Source organism: Phyllobates terribilis, unplaced genomic scaffold, assembly GCF_046119375.1.
Source record: "Phyllobates terribilis strain yellow unplaced genomic scaffold, ASM4611937v1 Scaffold_4__5_contigs__length_816908805, whole genome shotgun sequence".
NCBI classification, from domain to species: domain Eukaryota; kingdom Metazoa; phylum Chordata; class Amphibia; order Anura; family Dendrobatidae; genus Phyllobates; species Phyllobates terribilis.
The window spans coordinates 559604053-559626235 of NW_027362764.1; positions in this window are offsets into that span (position 1 = coordinate 559604053).

Consider the following 22183-nt stretch of genomic DNA (forward strand, 5'->3'; position numbering starts at 1 on the left):
ATTAGTGTTTGTCTGATGTTTATATCACATACAGAAATATAATTGCAATCATATTATGAGTACCAATAGGTTATATTGACAGTTAGAATGAGTTAATGCAGCAAGTCAATATTTGCAGTGTTGCCCCTTCTTCTTCAAGACCTCTGTAATTCTCCCTGGCATGCTCTGAATCAACTTTTGGACCAAATCCTGACCGATAGCAGTCCATTCTTGCATAATCAATGCTTGCATTTTGCCAGAATTTGTTGGTTTTTGTTTGTCCACCCGTCTCTTGATGATTGACCACAAGTTCTCAATGGGATTAAGATCTGGGGAGTTTCCAGGCCATGGACCCAAAATCTTTGTTTTGTTCCATGAGCCATTTAGTTATCACCTTTGCTTTATGGCAAGGTGCTCCATCATGCTGGAAAAGGCATTGTTGGGCGCCAAACTGCTCTTGGACGGTTGGGAGAAGTTGCTCTTGGAGGACATTCTGGTACCATTCTTTATTCATGGCTGTGTTTTTAGGCAAGACTGTGAGTGAGCCGATTCCCTTGGCTGAGAAGCAACCCCACACATGAATGCTTTCAGGATGCTTTACAGTTGGCATGAGACTAGACTGGTGGTAGCGCTCACCTCTTCTTCTCCGAATAAGCTGTTTTCCAGATGTCCCAAACAATCGAAAAGGGGATTCATCAGAGAAAATGACTTTGCCCCAGTCCTCAGCAGTCCACTCCCTGTACCTTTTGCAGAATATCAGTCGGTCCCTGATGTTTTTTCTGGTGAGAAGTGGCTTCTTTGCTCCCCTCCTTGAAACCAGCCCTTGCTCAAAGAGTCTCCGCCTCACAGTGCGTGCAGAAGCACTCACACCAGCCTGCTGCCATTCCTGAGCAAGCTCGGCACTGCTGGTAGTCCGATCCCGCAGCTGAAACAGTTTTAAGATACGGTCCTGGCGCTTGCTGGTCTTTCTTGGGCGCCCTGGAGCCTTTTTGACAACAATGGAAGCTCTCTCCTTGAAGTTCTTGATGATGCGATAGATTGTTGACTGAGGTGCAATCTTTGTAGCTGCGTTACTCTTCCCTGTTAGACCATTTTTGTGCAGTGCAATGATGGCTGCACGTGTTTCTTTAAAGATAACCATGGTTAACTGAAGAGAAACAATGATACCAAGAACCAGCCTCCTTTTAAAGTGTCCAGTGATGTCATTCTTACTTAATCATGACTGATTGATCGCCAGCCCTGTCCTCATCAACACCCACACCTGTGTTAATGGATCAATCACTAAAACGATGTTAGCTGCTCCTTTTAAGGCAGGACTGCAATGATGTTGAAATGTGTTTTGGGGGTTAAAGTTCATTTTCTGGGCAAATATTGACTTTGCAAGTACAGTAATTGCTAATTGCTTTTAAGCTGATCACTCTTTGACATTCAGGAGTATATGCAAATTGCCATTACAAAAAATGAAGCAGTAAACTTTGGAAAAATTACTATTTATCTCATTCTCAATACTTTTGGCCATGACTGTACACTGCAGGATGCAGCAAGCCTACATAATAAAGGCGGGGGAAGCACATGTGGAAAATACTTATGCAGACAGCCACTCACTAACCTACTAATTCATGCGGGGGTGGCTGTGTAGTATTATACATGCACACCGATGGAGTCTGCATAGGGCGCCAGTCACACAGATATGTGTGATGCACAGTGTCTGGCTTGCAGCCTATTGATGACGCCCATACTATTAGATCAGGCGGGTTGCCCAGCACTAGATATGACGCGCCCCCTGGGCCTTGCGTACACGTGTAGTGGGTTACCCGGAACCAGGTCTCTGGGGGGTTGTAGTATCCGTGGCGGTGACCCGGTCCCATGGCTCAGGGTGGTCAGGCCAATGGCGGTATTTTGTGGGGGTTTTTAGGTTAATTGTCCGACTACGCCACCCGTGGATTGCGGTCAGTGCGAACCGCCGCTGCAAGGGCAGACCGCTGGGGCTGATGGTGTATGCAGCTAAGGTAGTGTGACTCCCCACGGGAAGAGTGCAGCCCCAGGGCAGTGTAGTTGATGGTGCGAGCGTCCCAGCACTAGTAGTGCTGGCGCGGCGATGAAGCACAGAGACGTGGGGTTGCAGTTCAAATTCTTTACTCACAGTTCTTCATATTCTTAGTCATTCCGCCGGCAATGACTGCCCAAGCCGTGCTGCGTCCACCAGGCAGGGGTCTCGGTCAACCCCCAGGTAATTCCGGAGTGTGGCACAGGACTCCCTTCTATTCCTTTCTCTGGCCGTGCCCCACCAGTGACACTACTTTTGTCCAGCTGCCTCGGGTCTTCTCTTGGGAGGCTGGATGTCCACTTCCCCGACCCTATGTGGTGTGCCTTTCTAGTAGGTGTAGTGAGGGGTCGCACCAAGATGTGATCACGACCGCCGGTCCTTGGCTGAGGATTAGTCGCCTCCACCAACTTGGGATCCGGTACCCTGTTCTGCCAACCCGTCACCCGCAATCTCCTGGGCCTTTGGGGTTCCTTCTGCCCTCGTGTCTCTGGGCCTCTCTGGGTGTTCTGTTCCTTTCTTCCTTTCCTTTCTGTATCTGTCCTCTCTGCTGGTTCTGGCCTCCACTCCAGGCCTGCCTCGTGGAGCTGGGCCCAGACTGAGCCACAGCTCCCTGTCAGCCCTCTCTGGCTGAACTCCTTCTCTCACTCCTCTCCTCTGACTGTCTGAACTTCTAAGATGGTGCCCACCTTATATACCTCCCTCTCTGTGTATGAGCCCAGGTGACTTGCAACCAATGGGCTCCTGCCTATGCCCAGAAACCGTCCCCTCCTGCTCCTACATCACTGGGTTTTCCTTCCCCCTCCCCACTCCAGCCAGGGACAGATTCTGTCGTGCCTGCATTACTGTCTAATGGGAGCACCGTTGAGCTGTCCCCCGGAAATGGGGTGTGTGTGATGCATGCAGCCTACCGAGCCCTGGTCCACACACCATCCTTACCCGGGAGTGGAATATCACACCTCTGGCAGAGGTGCAATACCCCTGTAGCGGCCGAACCCTCGGGGCGCTACATATACATGCACCCCCACAGGACAGACACCCCAATTCACCCAGCCAACACTAAAGATGCCTGGCCACATCCTGCATGAAAATGTGAAAAAAAGATGAAAAATAGTGTATAAGATAAATACACCACATGAGGTATTGGTCGATATTTTGGCCAAAATACGCAAGCTTGCAACCCATCGTCAAGGGTCCCCATACTTGCGAGTCCTAACACTAAACATTAAAAATGGTGAACATTGGACATAATTTCAAAAAACATCACAGGGAAAACTATACAAAACTATACCTTTTCAATAGAATGTGTCCCTGTAAGGCTTAGTGCCCACGATGCAGAAATGAAGCTGAAATTTTCCTGAGCATTTCTGCATCTCCTTGGCAGAAAAACGCATGCGGTTTTTCCATGCGTTTTTGACGCGTATTTGCCATGCGTTTTTCCAATGCACTGTATAGGCAAATACGCATGCAGAAACACACAAGAATTGGTCATGTCCGTAGTTTTCCTGCGAATAAAATCTGCGCAGAAAAAATACGGACCATGTGCACAGAACTTGCAGAATGTCATAGGAAGTCATGGGATAAGGTATGCAATGCGTTTCTGGAGCGTTTACGCGCTGCAAATACGCACCAAAATAAGCACCAAAAACGCATCGTGGGCACACAGCCTAAGGAGACAGACATGTGAGAAGATGCACACAGTTAATGCCTAAGAGAGTGTCTGCATGTGAACGTTGACATTTGCTGGTCAATGATGATAGAGAAAGTGAAAGCAGAAAGAATTGCATTAGCAGGAACTCAAAAGTGAAGTGCATATTCCCTCGGGGAGGAGATTGGGGGAGACACTGGGTCAGGTAATAGCTGTGGTGCAGTTAGTAATTATAAAAGGCCCAGGAGGGCAGTGAAGGGGAGGAGTTGGCGCCTGAACCTGTAGCAGGATGAACATGCAGTACAATGAGCTGGCTTATAGTTGCCATTATGAGAAAACAGATCCGAATAAAGGAGCAGAGAGATCAGATATAAGTGGGGAAACCGAGAGACCAGACGTGAGTAAAGACCTGAGAAAGACCAGAGTCGGGAGAAAGACAACTAGGCCGCAGCTGAGGGACATTCGTGTGAGCTGTCGCTTCCAGTGTAGACATATGGTACAAAGTGAGGACCGGGGTCATGCTTCAGGGAATGAACGTGGCCAGTGTGATGAGTGTCCTTCCTGACCTGGATCAAGGCATCTCTGTGTCTGGTATTGACTGAAGACAATATATATATGCTCAGTTTCTGCTAAAAAAAAATCAGTGCGAACACACGCTAACTCAAACTGAGTTTTTGGAGCAGATACTTGTCAAATCCTCCTCATAATCTCAAACCTTTAAATTTTGAGGATTTTCAGGTTTTAACATAGCCATGAAACATTTCATGGTTTGCTACATGTGTACAAGATGGTTGAGTGCGGTGCCAGAACCACCAACAGTACATGAATGCAACACCAGAACCAAAATTAGTACATGAATACAGTGCCAGAACCACCATCCGTACTTGAATGCAGCGCTAGAACCACCATCAGTACATGAATGCAGCATCAGAACCATCGTCAGCACATGAATGCAGCCCTAGTACCACCGTCAGTATATGAATGCAGTAGTAGAACCACCTTCAGTACATGAATGCATCACCAGAACCACTGTCAGTACATCAACGCAGTGCCAGAGCCACCGTGCGTACATCAATGCAGCGAGAGAAGCACCGTCAGTACATGAATGCAAAGCCAGAACCACTGTCATGAATGCAACACCAGAATCACTGTTAGTACATGACTGCAGTGCCAGAACCATTGTCAGTACATGAACGCAATGCCAGAACTACAGTCATTCCATAAATGCAGCGACAGAGACACAGTCAGAACATAAATACAGCGCCAGAACCACCATCAGTACATATATACAGCACCAAGCTTAGTAAAGGGATCAATTGTAATGTCAGGTTAGCCTCATATATAAATGTATTGCTTGAACCTAAAATTCCCTGTATGTCCTTAACAATGGTAAGGAGATACTGGGAGTTGTTGTTACCAGCCCTCGTCATACTGTAGACCATACAGGAACCAAAGTACTGATGAGACGCAGTCAGTATCACAAATAAACATATACATCCAGACATGATGCCCTCGAAAATAAAAGTATAATTATACTGCACCATAAATAAAAATATCTCTCGTGCTGTGCCCCTGAATAAATAATTGCCTCACACTGAAATTAATAATTAGTTGCTAATAATATTTGATGTAATTAATAATTGCTTTCTGCACAAAATATCCCCCACACTGCCCCTTTCCATAATGTCCCCCCCACACTGCCCCTCTAGATAATGTCCCCAGATACTGCCCCTCTCCATAAAATCTTCCCACTCTGCCCATCCATAATATCCCCCACACTGCCCCTCTGTATAATATTCCCCCACACTGAACCTCTCCATAATATCCCACCACACTACCCCTCTGTATAATATCCCGCCACATTGAGCCTCTCCATAATATGCCCCCCTCCATAATATCCCCTCACACTGCCCTTCTCCATAATATCCCCCTACACTGCCTCTCCATAATTTCCCACCCACACTGACCCTCTCTAAGATATTCAAAATAGCCCCCAAACTGCTCCTTTCCATAATATGTTCCCCACACTCCCCTTTGCTATACTATGTGCCCTTTCACCATCCCCCCTAATTGCTCCATAATGTTCCCCATTGTCCCATAATGTGCCTTAGAATATAATGCCAATCTCCCCCCCCCCACGGCCCCCTCATCTAAAATAATACCACGGTGTCACGGGTGTGTCAGATGTGACAGACAGTCACCCTGCAGTTGGTTGCAGAAGATCTTTGTTTGGCATTACAGACACCTTCTTAGCTGTTTCACTCTAGGACCCAGCGGCTACCTCCCATCTGCTAATTGACACCCTGGCCTGGGTGTATAAATAGTTTCACTGTGCAGCAGGGATGGGTCGATGATACTCACATGTTTCCTTGCGAATGCTTGGAGCTCTCAGACTGCTATGTTCCTCTGTGGTGCTAGGAGGATGCTTGGAGTTATCTCTCTGAAGTCGGCTAAAGCTAGGCTACTTTCCCCCCGTGTCTGTCTCCCTTGTTGTCTTTAGTTGTCAGTGGGGATCGACACGTTCTCATCCCCCTCTTCCCTATCCAGGGCCAAGCGCTAGGGAAATACAGGGTTTAGGTTCACGTACGGCAATTGGTGAGGAACCAATACAGGGACGTTAGTGGAGACAGAGTAATATCAGATCAGCCTAGGAGTTCTCCACTCCCCCCTTTCCCTAGAGTATGGGCTCCCTTTCCTCCTTCCCTTTGTGTTGCACTTAGTCTTTCACACACCTTGCGTGACATTATCACCAACCATGCACATTTAGAGAAAAAAAAACAAAAAAAGACCCCTGACACTTGGGTTTAATTGTGTGTAGTTTTTTTCGGGCGTGTTTTTTTTTTTTTTCCTTTCTCCCTGGTATGGGTTCAGTTGCAGAGCTCATAGAGCGGCTGCGCAGTCTGTCTCTGGAGGTGAATGACCTCCGCTGTGAGGTTCAGCAACAACATCATCAACAGGTCGCCAATGTGGGGGTCTCTGCAGGTAGGGCTGTCCAACCTGACCCCAAGGGTGCCCTCCTGGACAGGTTTTCAGGAGTTTTTTTGTATTAAAGGAGACCTGCAAACTATATTTTAAACTTCGTCCTTACTCCTCCGGAAGTGAGGAGCAACGAGAATGAATTGTGATCTCTCTACTGCAGGGAGATCCTCAATTCTGGGTGCTTTCTTTACCCCAGGATTCGGTTTGCCTCCAGTCTGTGGAGTGGTTTTTCGGGGCTCTGGCCCTCATTTACGATGACCCTGACAGAGTCACCTTGGCTAAATCTAGGCTACGTTGCCTTCTGCAGGGGAATCGGTCATTGGAGACGTACAGTTCTGAATTCCATAGATGGGCAACGGATTCTAAATGGAATGACTCAGCCAATAGAAGCCAATTTTGTGAGGGTCTTTCTGAAAGGTTGAAAGATGCCTTGGCGGTATATGAAACCCCTCAGTCCTTGGAGGCTGCTATGTCATTGGTCATACGTCTTGATAGACGCCTTCGGGATACACTGGTGAGACCACCTTCTCCTGGGCCTACTTGTTGGAGTTATGTACCTCTGCCGGGGGAGTGGTCTGGCGGTGAACCAGTACTGGGGAATGTGAAGGAACCCATACAGCTGTGGGGTGCCTTTACATCATAAATTTCCCCGGAGATTCGCAAGAAAAAAAGGCGTATTTTTTTGTGTGGAAAAAAGGGACATTTTGTTGGGACCTGTCCTTTGATTCCTAAACAAAAGGAGACTCAATTAACTCTTGGTAGTCTGGAGTTGGATAAGCAAGGGGTGCCAACCTGCAGTTCCCGGTTTGTCCTGACAGCAGAGGTGGTGCTAGAGAGCAAAACCGAGAAAATTTCTGTGTTTGTTGACAGTGGAGCCGGAGTCAGCGTGATTGATGCTGAGTTTGTGAAAACTCAAGGTCTTGCTTGCTGTACTTTAACTAAGCCTATTTCCATCTTCGCCATCGACTCGGCGCCACTTGCACAGAAAGAATTTACTCAGATTGTACATAATGTAAAACTGAGGGCGGGGTCGGTTCATTGTGAAATAATCCCTTGCTATGTCCTGGATAGTTTTCCCACCCCAATTGTTTTGGGTCTTCCCTGGCTGGTGAAACATAATCCGTTGGTAGATTCGCAAGCCGGGGAGATTATTGAATGGGGAGATTACTGCCATGAGAACTGTTTAGATATTTCCCTTGCTACAGTCTTTACGGAAATATTACCTGCTTTTTTGTCTGTTTTTGAGGACTCTTTTCCTAACAGGGGGTGTCAGGATTTACCTCCTCATCGTGCATGACTGTCCTATTAACCTGACTCCCAGAGCTAAACTACTGAAGTCCAGACTGTACACTGTGTTCCAAATTATTATGCAAATAATATTTTCTCAGATTTTCCGTCTGCACATGCTGCACATAACACATCTGCATCTCTGGCTGCTATGGGCATAAAAGGGGACAAACTTATGGTGTGGCACCCATGCTCCCCTCACCTCAACCCCATTGAGAACCTCTGGAGCATCATCAAAAGGAGTGTCTATGATGGCGGGAGGCAGTTCACATCTAAGCAACAGCTCTGGTAGGGTATTCTGTCCTCATGCAAAACAATTAAAGCAGAAACCATCCAAAACCTGACAAATTCAATGGACGAGAGAGTTCAGAAGCTCCTTTCGAACAAGTGGTCCTATGTGCAAATGTAACATCACCTAGAATAAAGTTTTGAGTTGAAAACTGTTTGATTTCAGTTTGTAATAACCTGCTAATGGTTATAATTTCAAAAATGAACATTTTTTTGCTCTTTATTAAAATGAAAAGGTTGAAATCTCTGCTGTGCATAATCATTTGGAACATGCATTTTGAGTGCAGTTTGAGTTTTTTACTTTTTTAAAACTATACTGTTATCATTGGCAGTTTGTACAAAAACCTTTCAATTGTACTCTAATAGTTATTTGACTGGAAAATTACAATGACTGCAATTCATATAGGTAATTTGGGAAAATCTGAGAAAATATTATTTGCATAATAATTTGGAACACAGTGTATAATCTTTCTGGCCCTGAAAGACAAGCCATGAATGATTTCATTGCGGAAAGTCTGGAGAAGGGACACATTAGGCCTTCATCTTCGCCTGTGGCGGCAGGGTTCTTCTTTGAGAAGAGAAAAGATGGCGGTCTACGTCCCTGTTTAGATTTCCAGGAATTAAATCAAATTACCATCCGAGATCCATAACCTCTTCCTCTGATTCCGGATTTGTTCAGCCAGGTTGTAGGAGCTAAGGTATTCTCCAAGTTGGATTTAAGGGGAGCCTACAATCTGGTTAGAATCAGAGAAGGGGACGAATGGAAAACAGCGTTCAATACCCCTGAAGGGCATTTCGAGAGTCTGGTTATGCCTTTCTTTTTCACCAATGCACCTGCGGTATTCCAGCATTTCATAAATGATATTTTCCATCATTTGGTGGGGAGGTTTGTGGTGGTCTATCTGGATGATATTTTGATTTACTCACCTGATCTTGAGACACATCGGGGGCACATTAAACAGGTGCTCCAGATATTAAGGGATAATAAACTTTATGCCAAACTAGAAAAATGTGTTTTCGCCATTCAGGAGGTGCAGTTTTTGGGATACTTGTCATCTTCGGGTTTTCGGATGGATTCGGGGAAGATCCGTGCAGTCCTTGATTGGGACCGTCCCGAGAACCTGAAGGCTCTACAACGTTTTCTGGGCTTTACTAATTTTTACCGGAAATTCATCCAAAATTACTCAGTAATTGTGAAACCCCTTACTGACATGACTAAGAAAGGGTCTGATTTTTCCAAATGGTCAGATGCCTACCTCCAGGCTATTTCTTCCTTTAAGAATTATTTTGCCATTGCACCTATACGCAGTCAACCCGATGTTTCCCAATCCTTTATTGTGGAAGTTGATGCGTCGGATGTGGGGGTTGGGGCTGTGTTGTCTCAGGGTAAGTCCCCTGGTAAATGGCGTCCATGCGCCTTCTTTTCTAAAAAATTGTCTTCAGCTGAGAGAAATTATGACGTGGGTAATAGGGAACTTTTGGCGATCAAATTGGCATTCGAAGAATGGGGATATTGGTTGGAGGGGGCTATCCATCCTATTACTGTTATTACTCGCCATAAGAACCTGTCATATCTCCAGTCACCTAAATATCTCAACCCTAGGCAAGGTCCCTGGTTTTTACTAGGTTCAATTTTGTTGTCACTTTTCGTCCAGGGGTCAAAAATGTCAAGGCTGATGCTTTGCCCCGGCGCTTCCCTGGTAGCGGTGACCATGAGAACCCTGCCCTGATATTACAGAAGGGGTAGTCATTTCAGCATTATATCCTGAACTGGAGGGTGAGGTGTTGGAGGTTCAGGGGGACGCCCCTGCCTCCTGCCCTTCAGGAAGGTTATTTGTACCATCTAATCTGCGCCTCAAAGTAATTAAGGAACATCATAACTCTGTGCTTGCTGGTCATTCAGGTGGTAAGGCAACAGCGGACCTCCTCTCTCATCGTTTTTGGTGCCCGGGGTTGCATCGGGATGTGATTGAACACGTATCCACTTGTAGTATTTGCACACGTTCTAAGATTTCGCATACCCGTCCCTCTGGTACTCTTCTTCTACTACCTATCCCTAGTAGGCCATGGACACACTTGTCCATGAATTTTATTACTGACCTACCGGTTTCTGCAGGCAAAACGGTGGTTTTGGTGGTTGTAGATAGGTTCAGTAAAATGGTTCACTTCGTCGCATTACCTGAACTTTCAAATGCCAAGATACTTGCTCAGGTGTTCATAAATGAGATTGTGAAGCTTCACGGGGTTCCCTCCAATGTGGTGTCAGATCGGGAGACCCAGTTTGTTTCCAAGTTCTGGAAGGCATTCTGTTCTCGACTGGGGGTGCAGCTGTCCTTTTCCTCTGCCTTCCACCCTCAGTCGAATGGACAGACCGAGCGCGTCAATCAGAATACCTATCTCAAGTGTTTCATCTCCGAAAATCAGGAGGATTGGGCACCTTACTTACCACTGGCAGAATTTGCCATTAATAATCATCGTCAGGAATCCACTGGCAGGTCACCGTTCTTTGGTGCATACGGTTACCATCCACAGTTTGGTACCTTTAGTGAGGGAGGAGCTTCGGAAGTTCCTGAGGAGGAATGTTTTGCTACGTCGCTCTCCTCAGTGTGGCAGGGGGTTCTGAGTAATTTAAAGATCATGTGAGACAGGTATAAACGTATGGCTGACAGAAAACGCTTGCCAGGTCCGGACCTGAATGTGAATGACTATGTGTGGTTGTCTACCTGGAATATAAGGTTGAAAGTTACTTCTTGGAAGCTGGGACCTAGGTTTATTGGTCCCTATAAAATAACTGCCGTCATTAACCCAACACGTTTTATCTTGAGCCCTTAAGGTCCACAATGTTTTCCCTTACTCTAGAAGTATGTGGAACCTCTTGAGCCCTCAGTAGTGGTTGATGGTTATCTGGAGTTTCAGATTTCGAGGATTGTAGATTCTCATTTCCAATGTCGTTCTCTACAATACTTGGTGCACTGGAAGGGTTATGGTCCAGAGGAGAGGATGTGGGTTTCAGCATCAGAGGTGAACGCTCCGAGGTTGGTTCATTCATTTCACACCTCTTATCCTGAGAAACCTGGTCCTGAGTGTCCGGGGGCCACTCATAGAGGGGGGGGTACTGTAACGGGTGTGTCAAATGTGACAGACAGTCGCCCTGCAGTTGGTTGCAGAAGATCTCTTCTTTTGGCATTACAGATACTTTCTTAGCTGTTTCACTCTAGGACCCAGCGGCTACCTCCAACCTGCTAATTGACACCCTGGCCTGGGTGTATAAATAGTTTCACTTTGCAGCAGGGAGGGGCCGGTGATACTCACGTTTCCTTGTGAGTGCTTGGAGATCTCAGTCTGCTATCTTCTTCTGTGGTGCTAGGAGGACTCTTGGAGTTATCTCTCTGAGTTCAGCTAATTTAAGCTACTTTCCCTAGTGTCGGTCTCCCTTTTTGTCTTTAGTTGTCAGTAGGGATCGACTAGTGCTCATCCCCTCCCTTCCCTATCCTGGGCCAAGCGCTAGGGAAATACAGGGTTTAGGTTCGCGTGCGGCGATTGGTGAGGAACCAATACAGGGACGTTAGTGGAGACAGGGTGATATCAGATCAGCCTAGGAGTTCTCCACTCCCCCCTTTCCCTAGAGTCTGGGCTCCCTTTCCCCCTAACCTTTGTGTTGCACTTAGTCTTTCACACACCTTGCGTGACACACATTTAATCTTTAGCTCCTCTGAGGAGGGCTTACCAGTGCCCAAAGTCTCTGTTCCTCTGTTGCGCCTGCAGCAATGTGATGAGGTCAGCAGCGTGCTGACCTCATCATGCCACTGCACGGCAAGGCCGACGAGCGCTTCACTGCCCCGGCTCCCAAGTGTTCAAATGTATTTGCATCTGAAAGATAAAAATACATTTGAACACAAGTGTTAGAACCCTCCTGTTTGTTTTTTCCATCTTGTGTTTTGCGGTCACGTGACCATCTGCCTTTATATTCCAGCTCCGCCCTTATGGCTGTGCCGGACTTCAGTGTTTGACTGTTTCTCTAGCCTGGTGCTTCGGTGCCTTTCTCTGTCAGTTCGTTTGGTCCTCTGGGATCTCTAATACATTTTTGTTAGTTTGTCTTTTTGTGTTCTGCAACAGCTTCTCTGTTTAGGAGGTATCCCATTTTTGTCCCAGTCCTTAGTTTTTTTAGGGACCCCTCTCTTAATTCTATAGGTCTTCGTTCAGACTAGCCGAGGACTAAGGCAGGTCTGTTCACTAGGAACAGGCAGCCCGCTACATCATAGGGATTCAGCTTAGTCTTACTGTTGGGACAGCTTTCCCCTATCTTTCCTTAGTACATGTTGCAGATCATAACAGTAAGTCCAGCCCAAAAAACTAAAAGGAAAGAAATTCAGGGATCAGTATGGTTTCTGTCCAGGATTTGACTCAACACCTGCAGGGATTGTCTCTGGAGGTGGCCGAGCTTCAGCAACACGTGAGTAGCTGTTCTGGAGCCCATTTTGTCGAACCCAAGGTAGGACTGCCTGATGTTTTTTATGGTAAACAGCAAGATTTTTTTTCCTTTAAAAATGCTTGTTTGTTATATTTTCGTTTGAGACTAAGGTCCTCTGGGAATGAATCACAGCGCATTGGTTTTATTATGTCACTTTTGCGCAATGAACCACAGGGGTGGGCCTTTTCTCTCCAGCCTAATGATCCATGTTTAAGGTCTGTTGAAGATTTTTTTTCTGCTATGGGGCTATTATATGATGATCCTGATCGAATCTCATCTGCTGAATCAGAACTCAGGCGTTTGAATCAGGGGTCAGATGATGTTGAAAATTATTGCACACACTTCAGGAGATGGGCTTCAGAAGTTAAGTGGAATGATCCTGCGCTGAGATGTTTATTTCTTGCTGGTCTGAGTGAAAGGGTTAAGGATTTGCTAATTGCATTCCCGGCACCTGAGACTCTGCAGAATGCTATGCAGTTAGCTGTTCGTATAGACAGGAGACTGAGGTGCAGGCTTAATGAGGTAAAGACTCCTGTAATGTCAGTTCCTAGTCCCCAGAAAATCTGCTCTGACGGTGAAAAACCGATGGAGGTTGGGGGGATGTCACTCCGCTCTCAGGAAAGAGACCGGAGGTTTACCGAGGGATTGTGTCTTTATTGTGGTAAAGCTGACCATTTGATTAAGTACTGTGAGCGTCGTTTAAGTAAAGAAAAAAAAAGGCCAGTTACGCCCGTATAGCTTGTTTACGCTCTGCGGGAGTATTTCTTTCTGGGAGTACTACTTTGCAGGCAGATTTGATTGAATTTCAGGTATTTGTGGATTGTAGTTCAACACTTAATATGATTGATAAAGGGTTTTTGGAAAACATTAAATTGAAATCCAAACCTTTGTCATCACCTATTTCTGTGATTGCAATTGATAACACTCCTTTGAAATGTACTACTCACAACACTGCTGCATTTCCCCTCACTATCAATGGAGTTCACCAAGAAATTTTGGACTTGGTTGTTTTGGATAATTTGTCCTCTCCAGGTGTTCTAGGATTGCTTTGGTTAAAACTGCACAATCCTTTATTGGACTGGTCTACTAATGTGGTTAAGTCATGGAGTCCGAAGTGCTATGATAAATGTTGTAATGGTCGCATTGCGGCTGTGGAAAAAGGGGAAATTACCGGTACGTATTCAAGATTTTTGTAGGTTTTTTTCGGAGGAGGAGTCGCAAGTTTTACCTCCTCATAGGGATTATGATTGCGCTATTGAGTTTGCTCCGCGTGCTACTCTTCCTAAAAGTCGCTTATTTAATTTGACTATCCCTGAAAGAAAGGCCTTGGAGGAGTACATACAGACTAGCCTGGCTGCTGGTCACATTAGACCTTCTAAGTCGCCTGTGGCAGTTGGATTCTTGTTAAAAAAAAGGACGGCGGTTTAAGTCCATGTCTGGATTTTCGTGAAATTAATAAGATTACCGTAAGCAATTCCTACCCATTGCCGTTAATTCCTGACTTGTTTAACCAGTTAGTGGGAGCCAAGTGGTTCTCCAAAATTGATCTCCGTGGGACATACAATTTGTTACGAGTGAAGGAGGGTGATGAATGGAAAACTGCTTTTAACACTCCGGTAGGTCATTTTGAGAATCTGGTGATGCCTTTTGGTCTTACCAATACACCTGCATTTTTTCAGAACCTTATTAATGACATCCTGAGACCTTTGATTGGTAAGAATGTGGTTGTGTATTTGGATGACATTTTGATTTATTAACCAGATCTAGAGTCCCATTGGCAGAGTGTACGTGAAGTTTTGCAGTTATTGAGTGATAATTCACTTTTTGCTAAGCTGGAGAAATGTGAGTTCGCTGTGCAGAAAATTAGTTTTTTGGGCTACATTGTCTCCAGCGAGGGCTTTGAGATGGACCCTGTGAAGGTTCAGGCTGTGCAGCAATGGCCTAGGCCTATTGGTTTGAAATCTATACAGAGATTTTTGGGTTTTGCCAATTATTACAGGAAATTCATTAAGAATTTTTGTGTAATTGTTAAACCTCTAACCGATCTCACCAGGAAATGTGCGAATACGGCCCAGTGGACTACTGAGGCCATTGAAGCGTTTGAGTATCTCAAGGAGAGGTTCAGTTCTGCCCCTATCCTTATGCAGCCTGATGAGACCAAGCCTTTTTTGGTCGAGGGCGATGTTTCATCGGTGGGGGTCAGAGCAGTTTTGTTTCAGGAAAACAAGGGTGGAGTACATCCTTTTGCCTTCTTTTCAAAAAAAATATTTCGGAAACCGAACTGAATTATGATGTTGGAAATCGGGAGTTGCTGGCTATTAAACTTGCGTTTGAACATTAGCGTCATTTTTTGGAAGGCGCTAGATTTCCTATTCAGGTTTTCACAGATCATAAGAATTTGATCTATCTGGATGCTGCCAAGCACTTGAATGCCGGTCAAGCTAGGTGGGCACTTTTTTTTTTCTCGGTTTCATTTTTCTGTTACCTATATCCCTGGTACTAAGAATGTTAAAGCCGATGCTTTATCTCGCAGCTTCTCTCCTATGGTCGGTGCCGAGGAGGAGGAGAGCATTTTACAGAAAGGAGTTGTGGTGGCGGCTTTGGACTCCGTTTTGGAGAATGGGATTCTGAAAGCTCAAGATGATGCTCCATCTAACACTCCCCATGGGAGGTTGTTCGTGCCTAGAGCCTTTAGGAGAGATTTGTTTGTGGAGTGTCATGAGTCTCGGTTGGCACGTCATCCAGGAATTTCGGAGACTAAGACTTATCAGTCGCAGTTTTCGGTGGCCTGGATGGCAGAAGGAAGTCATCAAGTGGGTGCATCAGTGTACTGTGTGTGCTAGGTCAAAAGCTTCACATACTCCTGCTGCGGGGTTGCTTTGCCCTCTGGAGGTTCCTAGTGCGCCTTGGACACATCTCACAATGGATTTTATTACTGATCTTCCTGTGTCCGAGGGTTTTACTGTCATCTGGGTGGTCGTGGACCGTTTTAGTAAGATGTGTCATTTGGTTCCATTCATTAAGTTGCCCTGCGCCAAGACACTCGCTAAGGCGTTTGTTAAGGAGATTGTCAAGCTCAATGGCGTTCCCACGGATGTTTCTGATAGAGGACCTCAGTTTGTGGCTCGCTTTTGGCGTGCTTTGTGTGACAGGTTGGGAGTCCATTTGTCATTTTCGTCTGGTTATCATCCTGAGTCTAATGGACAGACTGAAAGAAAGAACTAGGATGTTGAACAGTTTTTGCGTTGTTTTGTAGCGGACAATCAAGAGGTGTGGTCTTAGTTTCTGCCTCTCGCAGAATTTGCTCTTAACAATCATACATCCTCATCTGCTGGGTGTTCTCCTTTTTTTTGTTGTACTGGGAGACATCCGTCTTTTGGTTCGTTCTCCAAATTGGGGTCGGCGGTGCTGGAGGAGGAGAATTTTTCCAGTGATTTGGAGAGAGTTTGGACTAATGCACGTTGCAACCTTCAGGAGGCTAACAAGAAGTCCAAGAAGTATTTTGACAGGAAACGTAAGGAGGTTTTGTTTACTGTGGGTGACATGGCTTGGTTGTCCTTGAAGTTTGTGGGTCCATTTAAAGTGCTTCAGGTTGTTAACCCGTCTGCTGTTAGGTTGGATGTCCCTACTTCCTGGAAGATTAATCCTGTGTTTCATGTTTCCTTGTTGAAAAAGGCTGATGTATCTGATAGGGACGCCACTGTCACAGTTCCTCCTGTGGTGGAAGACGGCGAATATTAAATTTCTCGTATCTTGAATTCTAGATGGCATAGAGGGAGATTACAGTATCTTGTCTCCTGGAAGGGTTTCGGCCCCGAAGACAACTCCTGGGTAAAGACGGATGATGTCTCTGCTCCTAGGCTTGTTAAAGCTTTCCACAGGAGGTTTCCGGATAGGCCTGGGCCTGAAGGATCCGGAGGATCCTCATAAAAGAGGGGGTACTGTTAGAACCCTCCTGTTTGTTTTCTCCATCTTGTGTTTTGCGGTCACGTGACCATCTGCCTTTATATTCCAGCTCCGCCCTTATGGCTGTGCTGGACTTCAGTGTTTGACTGTTTCTCTAGCCTGGTGCTTCGGTGCCTTTCTCTGTCAGTTCGCTTGGTCCTCTGGGACCTCTAGTACATTTTTGTCAGTTTGTCTTTTTGTGTTCTGCAACAACTTCTTTGTTTAGGAGGTGTCCCATTTTTGTCCCAGTCCTTAGTTCTTTTAGGGACACCCTCCCTTAATTCTATAGGTCTTCGTTCAGACTAGCCGAGGACTAAGGTGGGTCTGTTCACTAGGAACAGGCAGCCCGCTACATCGTAGGGGTTCAGCTTAGTCTTACTGTAGGGACAGCTTTCCCCTATCTTTCCTTAGTACATGTTGCAGATCATAACAAGAAGAAGAAGAAGGGAGATGACGTCTCCCGATTCCTGTGGGCTGCAACAAACCTCTGCATGTTGTGCAGGCCTGATCTAAACCATTCCATTGTAGCTCTGGCAGTATGTTTAGGGTCGTTGTCCTGCTGGAAGGGGAGCCTATTCCCCAGTCTCAACTATTTTGCAGACTCTAACAGGTTTTTCTCCAGCATTGCCCTATATTTACCTCCATCCATCTTGCAATCAACTCTTACCAGCTTCCATGTCCTTGCTGAAGAAAAGCATCACCACAGTATAATGCAGCCACTACGCTTGATGGTGAGGATGGTGTTTTCTTGGTGATGTGCAGTGTTAGTTTTCCATCACAATGTTTTAGCCCAAAATGTTCTACTTTAGTCTCATTTGACCAGAGCACCTTTTTTTTTTTTACATGCTAGCTGTGTCCCCTATATGGCTTTTTGTAAACTGGACTTTTTATGGTTTTCTTTCAAAAATGGCTTTCTTCTTGCCTCTCTTCCATAAAGACCAGATTTGTGGAGTATACAACTGAGGCTAGGGTCACACAGCCGTCGATCTCATGCGGACCAATTATGCTAATGACACTAGGCTCAAATTCTGTCAGAGTTTGAGCAGAGTGTCACCTTAGTGTGATCCCATTCTCTCGCATGAGAGAATCGAATGACAGGTGCCGAGAAGACGGAGAATTTAATTTCTCAATCTTCTCCATTCTCTGTGTCCGCGGTAATCGGACTGCACTCGGATGACATCTGAGTGCAGTCTGCTGTTTCACACGCATCCACAGACTTGTATGGGTGCGCGTGATCCAATTATCAGATGCACTCGCAGCATGCTGCGATTGTTTTCTCATGCTGAAGCTGATCTGCATTGCCCCATAGAATAAACCATCGGATAGCACTCGGCCGTATTATACTCTCGTGTGAGTGAACCCTAACATTTGTCCTGTGGACAGATTTTCCCACCTGAGCTGTGGAAATGTGCAGCTCCTCCAGAGTCACCATGGGCCTCTTGGCTGCTCTGCTAATCAGTGCTCTGCTTGAGAAGTCATTTTTGGATGATGGATTGAACAGTGTTCCATTAGGTGTTCAGAGCTTGGGCTATTTTTCTTATAATTTAACCTTGATTTACTCTTCTCCATAACTTTATCCTTGAAATGTTGTGTTAATAATGTTCTCAAACAATCCTCTGAGGCCTTCACAGAGCAGCTGTAGTTATACTGAGAATAAATTACACACTGGTGGACTCCATTTACTAATTTTGTGACTTCTGAAGGCAATTGGTCCCTCAGGATTTTATTTAGGGGAATCAGACTACAGCGGGGTGAATACAAATGCATGTCACAATTTTCAGATTTATATTTTTATAATATTTAGAAAACCATGTATCATTTCCTTTACACTTCACAAGTACTTGCTACTTTGTACATAAAATCCCAAATAGATACATTTAACTTTGTAGGTGTAATGTGAAAAACTTCACGGGGTATAATTACTTTTTCAAAGCAGTGTACAGCCAATGTCATTAATTACTATCTTCAATATAAAGAAGAACAAGGAGTCATGGAAGGGATGATATGGCCCCCATAGAGCCCTGATCTAAACAGCATTGAGTCTGTCTGGGATTACATGAAAAGACAGAAGGATTTGTGCAAATCTAAATACATAGAAGTTCTGTGGTTAGTTCTCCAAGATGTTTGGAACAACCTCCCTTTCAAAAACTCTGTGCAACTGTACCTAAAAGATTTGATGTTTGATGCTGTTTTAAAGGCAAAAGGTGGTCACAACAAACACTGATTTGATTGAGATTTCTCTTTTGTTCATTCACTTTACATTTTGTAAACTGTATAAACTATTAAAAAGTATGATACATAGAGACAAACACCCACGCTCCCAAAAGTAGAGGGAAGTCCACACCAAGCAGCAAATGATATTGCACACAACTGTCAACTGTGTGCTAATTGTGAGGAAAGGATTTACTGCTGAAAAACATATACCTTTGCTCTAAGAATAACCCATAAATAAAGCATACAATGCAGGTGGACTGTTTAAGCAAAGCATGCACATGCGGGCAACTGCCAGAACAAAGGGAGCAGTTGTGATACACACAAAATTACTTGTTGCACAAGCCAGTAGAAATCATACAGAGTACATACAGTTGAAACTAGAAGTTTACATACACTATATAAAAAGACACATATACATGTTTTTCTCAATATCTGACATGAAATCAGAATAAACCCTTCCCAGTTTTAGTTTCATCAGACCACAGGACATGTCTCCAAAAATTAAGGTCTTTGTTCATGTGTGCATTTGCAAACATTAATCTGGCTTTTTATGTTTCTTTTGGAGTAATGGCTTCTTCCTGGCAGAGTGACCTTTCAGCCCATGTTGATACAGTACTCGTTTCACTGTGGATATTGACACAATCTTACCAGCTTCCGCCATGATCTTCACAAGGTGTTTTGCTTTTGTCCTTGGGTTGATATACACTGGAGCATCGGCGTCTCTGCCCCCTGCCAGGCAGAGACGCCGTCCCCCTTACCACCGAGGTTCTGCTCCGGCGTCTTCCGGCCTCCCTGCAGCTGCTGCTGGTGCACGCAGCTTCCCTGGCTCTGTGCTTAGGGCGCGCGCTCCCTCCCTCTTAAAGGGGCCATGCGCGCCATCCTAAAAAGTCCTGTCCGCCAGTCTGATCTTCAGTCCAGTCCGCCAGTCTGACTACTTTCCAGCCCGACAGTCTGCCTATGGGCTCTGCCCGCCTGCTTACCTGGAAGCACCTGCCTGTTACCTGCCGTGCCCGACAGCCTGCTTACCTGGAAGCACCTGCCTGTTACCTGCCGTGCCCACTTGCCTGCCTTTACCGGCCGTGCCCGCCTGCCTGCTTACCTGGAAGCACCTGCCTGTTATCTGTTGTGCCCACCAGCTTGCCTTCCCGGAGAACCTGTCGGGCTATCAGTCGAATCAGCCTGCCTGACTACCTGGACCACCCATCAGCCTGCCTGCCGTGCTCTTCCGCTGTACCGGTCATTTCCTGCCTTCTGACCTATGGGAGTCATCTGCTCTCATACAAGGTCGGTCCCAGAGTGGCACCTGGTCCCTCTCTGGTTTACGGAGTCGACTGAGCCGACGTGCGACCTTGGTCAAGCCGAGTAGATACTTAGCCACGCCCCTCTGGTCCCTCCTTGCACCGCAACACAGAGGTTCCACCACCCGGATCCGTAACATGCACATGTCGGACCAAAGCACGTTCATCTCTGGGACACAGAACCCGTCTCTTTCCTGAGATGACTGGACATTCCCATCTTGTTTGTACTTGCTTATAATTGTATGTACAGTCATGGCCAAAAGTATTGAGAATGAGACAAATAGTAATTTTTCCAAAGTTTACTGCTTCATTTTTTGTAATGGCAATTTGCATATACTCCTGAATGTCAAAGAGTGATCAGCTTAACAGCAATTACTGTACTTGCAAAGTCAATATTTGCCCAGAAAATGAACTTTAACCCCCAAAACACATTTCAACATCATTGCAGTCCTGCCTTAAAAGGAGCAGCTAACATCGTTTTAGTGATTGATCCATTAACACAGGTGTGGGTGTTGATGAGGACAGGGCTGGCAATCAGTCATGATTAAGTAAGAATGACATCACTGGACACTTTAAAAGGAGGCTGGTTCTTGGTATCATTGTTTCTCTTCAGTTAACCATGGTTATCTCTAAAGAAACACGTGCAGCCATCATTGCACTGCACAAAAATGGCCTAACAGGGAAGAGTATCGCAGCTACAAAGATTGCACCTCAGTCAACAATCTATCGCATCATCAAGAACTTCAAGGAGAGAGCTTCCATTGTTGTCAAAAAGGCTCCAGGGCGCCCAAGAAAGACCAGCAAGTGCCAGGACCGTATCTTAAAACTGTTTCAGCTGCGGGATCGGACTACCAGCAGTGCCGAGCTTGCTGAGGAATGGCAGCAGGCTGGTGTGAGTGCTTCAGCACGCACTGTGAGGCGGAGACTCTTTGAGCAAGGGCTGGTTTCAAGGAGGGCAGCAAAGAAGCCACTTCTCTCCAGAAAAAACATCAGGGACCGACTGATATTCTGCAAAAGGTACAGGGAGTGGACTGCTGAGGACTGGGGCAAAGTCATTTTCTCTAATGAATCCCCTTTTCGATTGTTTGGGACATCTGGAAAACAGCTTATTCGGAGAAGAAGAGGTGAGCGCTACCACCAGTCTTGTCTCATGCCAACTGTAAAGCATCCTGAAACCATTCATGTGTGGGGTTGCTTCTCAGCCAAGGGAATCGGCTCACTCACAGTCTTGCCTAAAAACACAGCCATGAATAAAGAATGGTACCAGAATGTCCTCCAAGAGCAACTTCTCCCAACCGTCCAAGAGCAGTTTGGCGCCCAACAATGCCTTTTCCAGCATGATGGAGCACCTTGCCATAAAGCAAAGGTGATAACTAAATGGCTCATGGAAAAAAACAGAGATTTGGGTCCATGGCCTGGAAACTCCCCAGATCTTAATCCCATTGAGAACTTGTGGTCAATCATCAAGAGACGGGTGGACAAACAAAAACCAACAAATTCTGGCAAAATGCAAGCATTGATTATGCAAGAATGGACTGCTATCAGTCAGGATTTGGTCCAAAAGTTGATTCAGAGCATGCCAGGGAGAATTACAGAGGTCTTGAAGAAGAAGGGGCAACACTGCAAATATTGACTTGCTGCATTAACTCATTCTAACTGTCAATATAACCTATTGGTACTCATAATATGATTGCAATTATATTTCTGTATGTGATATAAACATCAGACAAACACTAATAAAAACTAGAGGCCAGCAGATCATGTGAAAATATAATTTTGGTGTCATTCTCAAAACTTTTGGCCATGACTGTACAGATGAACGAGGCACCTACAGGTATCTTGAAGTTGTACCCAAGGATGAGCCAGACTTGTGCAAGTCCACAATTCTCTTCCTGATATCTTGGCTGATTTCTTTAGACTTTTCCATGATGCTACACAAAGAAGCAGTGTGTTTCAGGTGTGCATTAAAATACATCCACAGGTGTGTCTTTAATTAACTCAGATGTTGAAAACAGAAGCTTCCAAACACA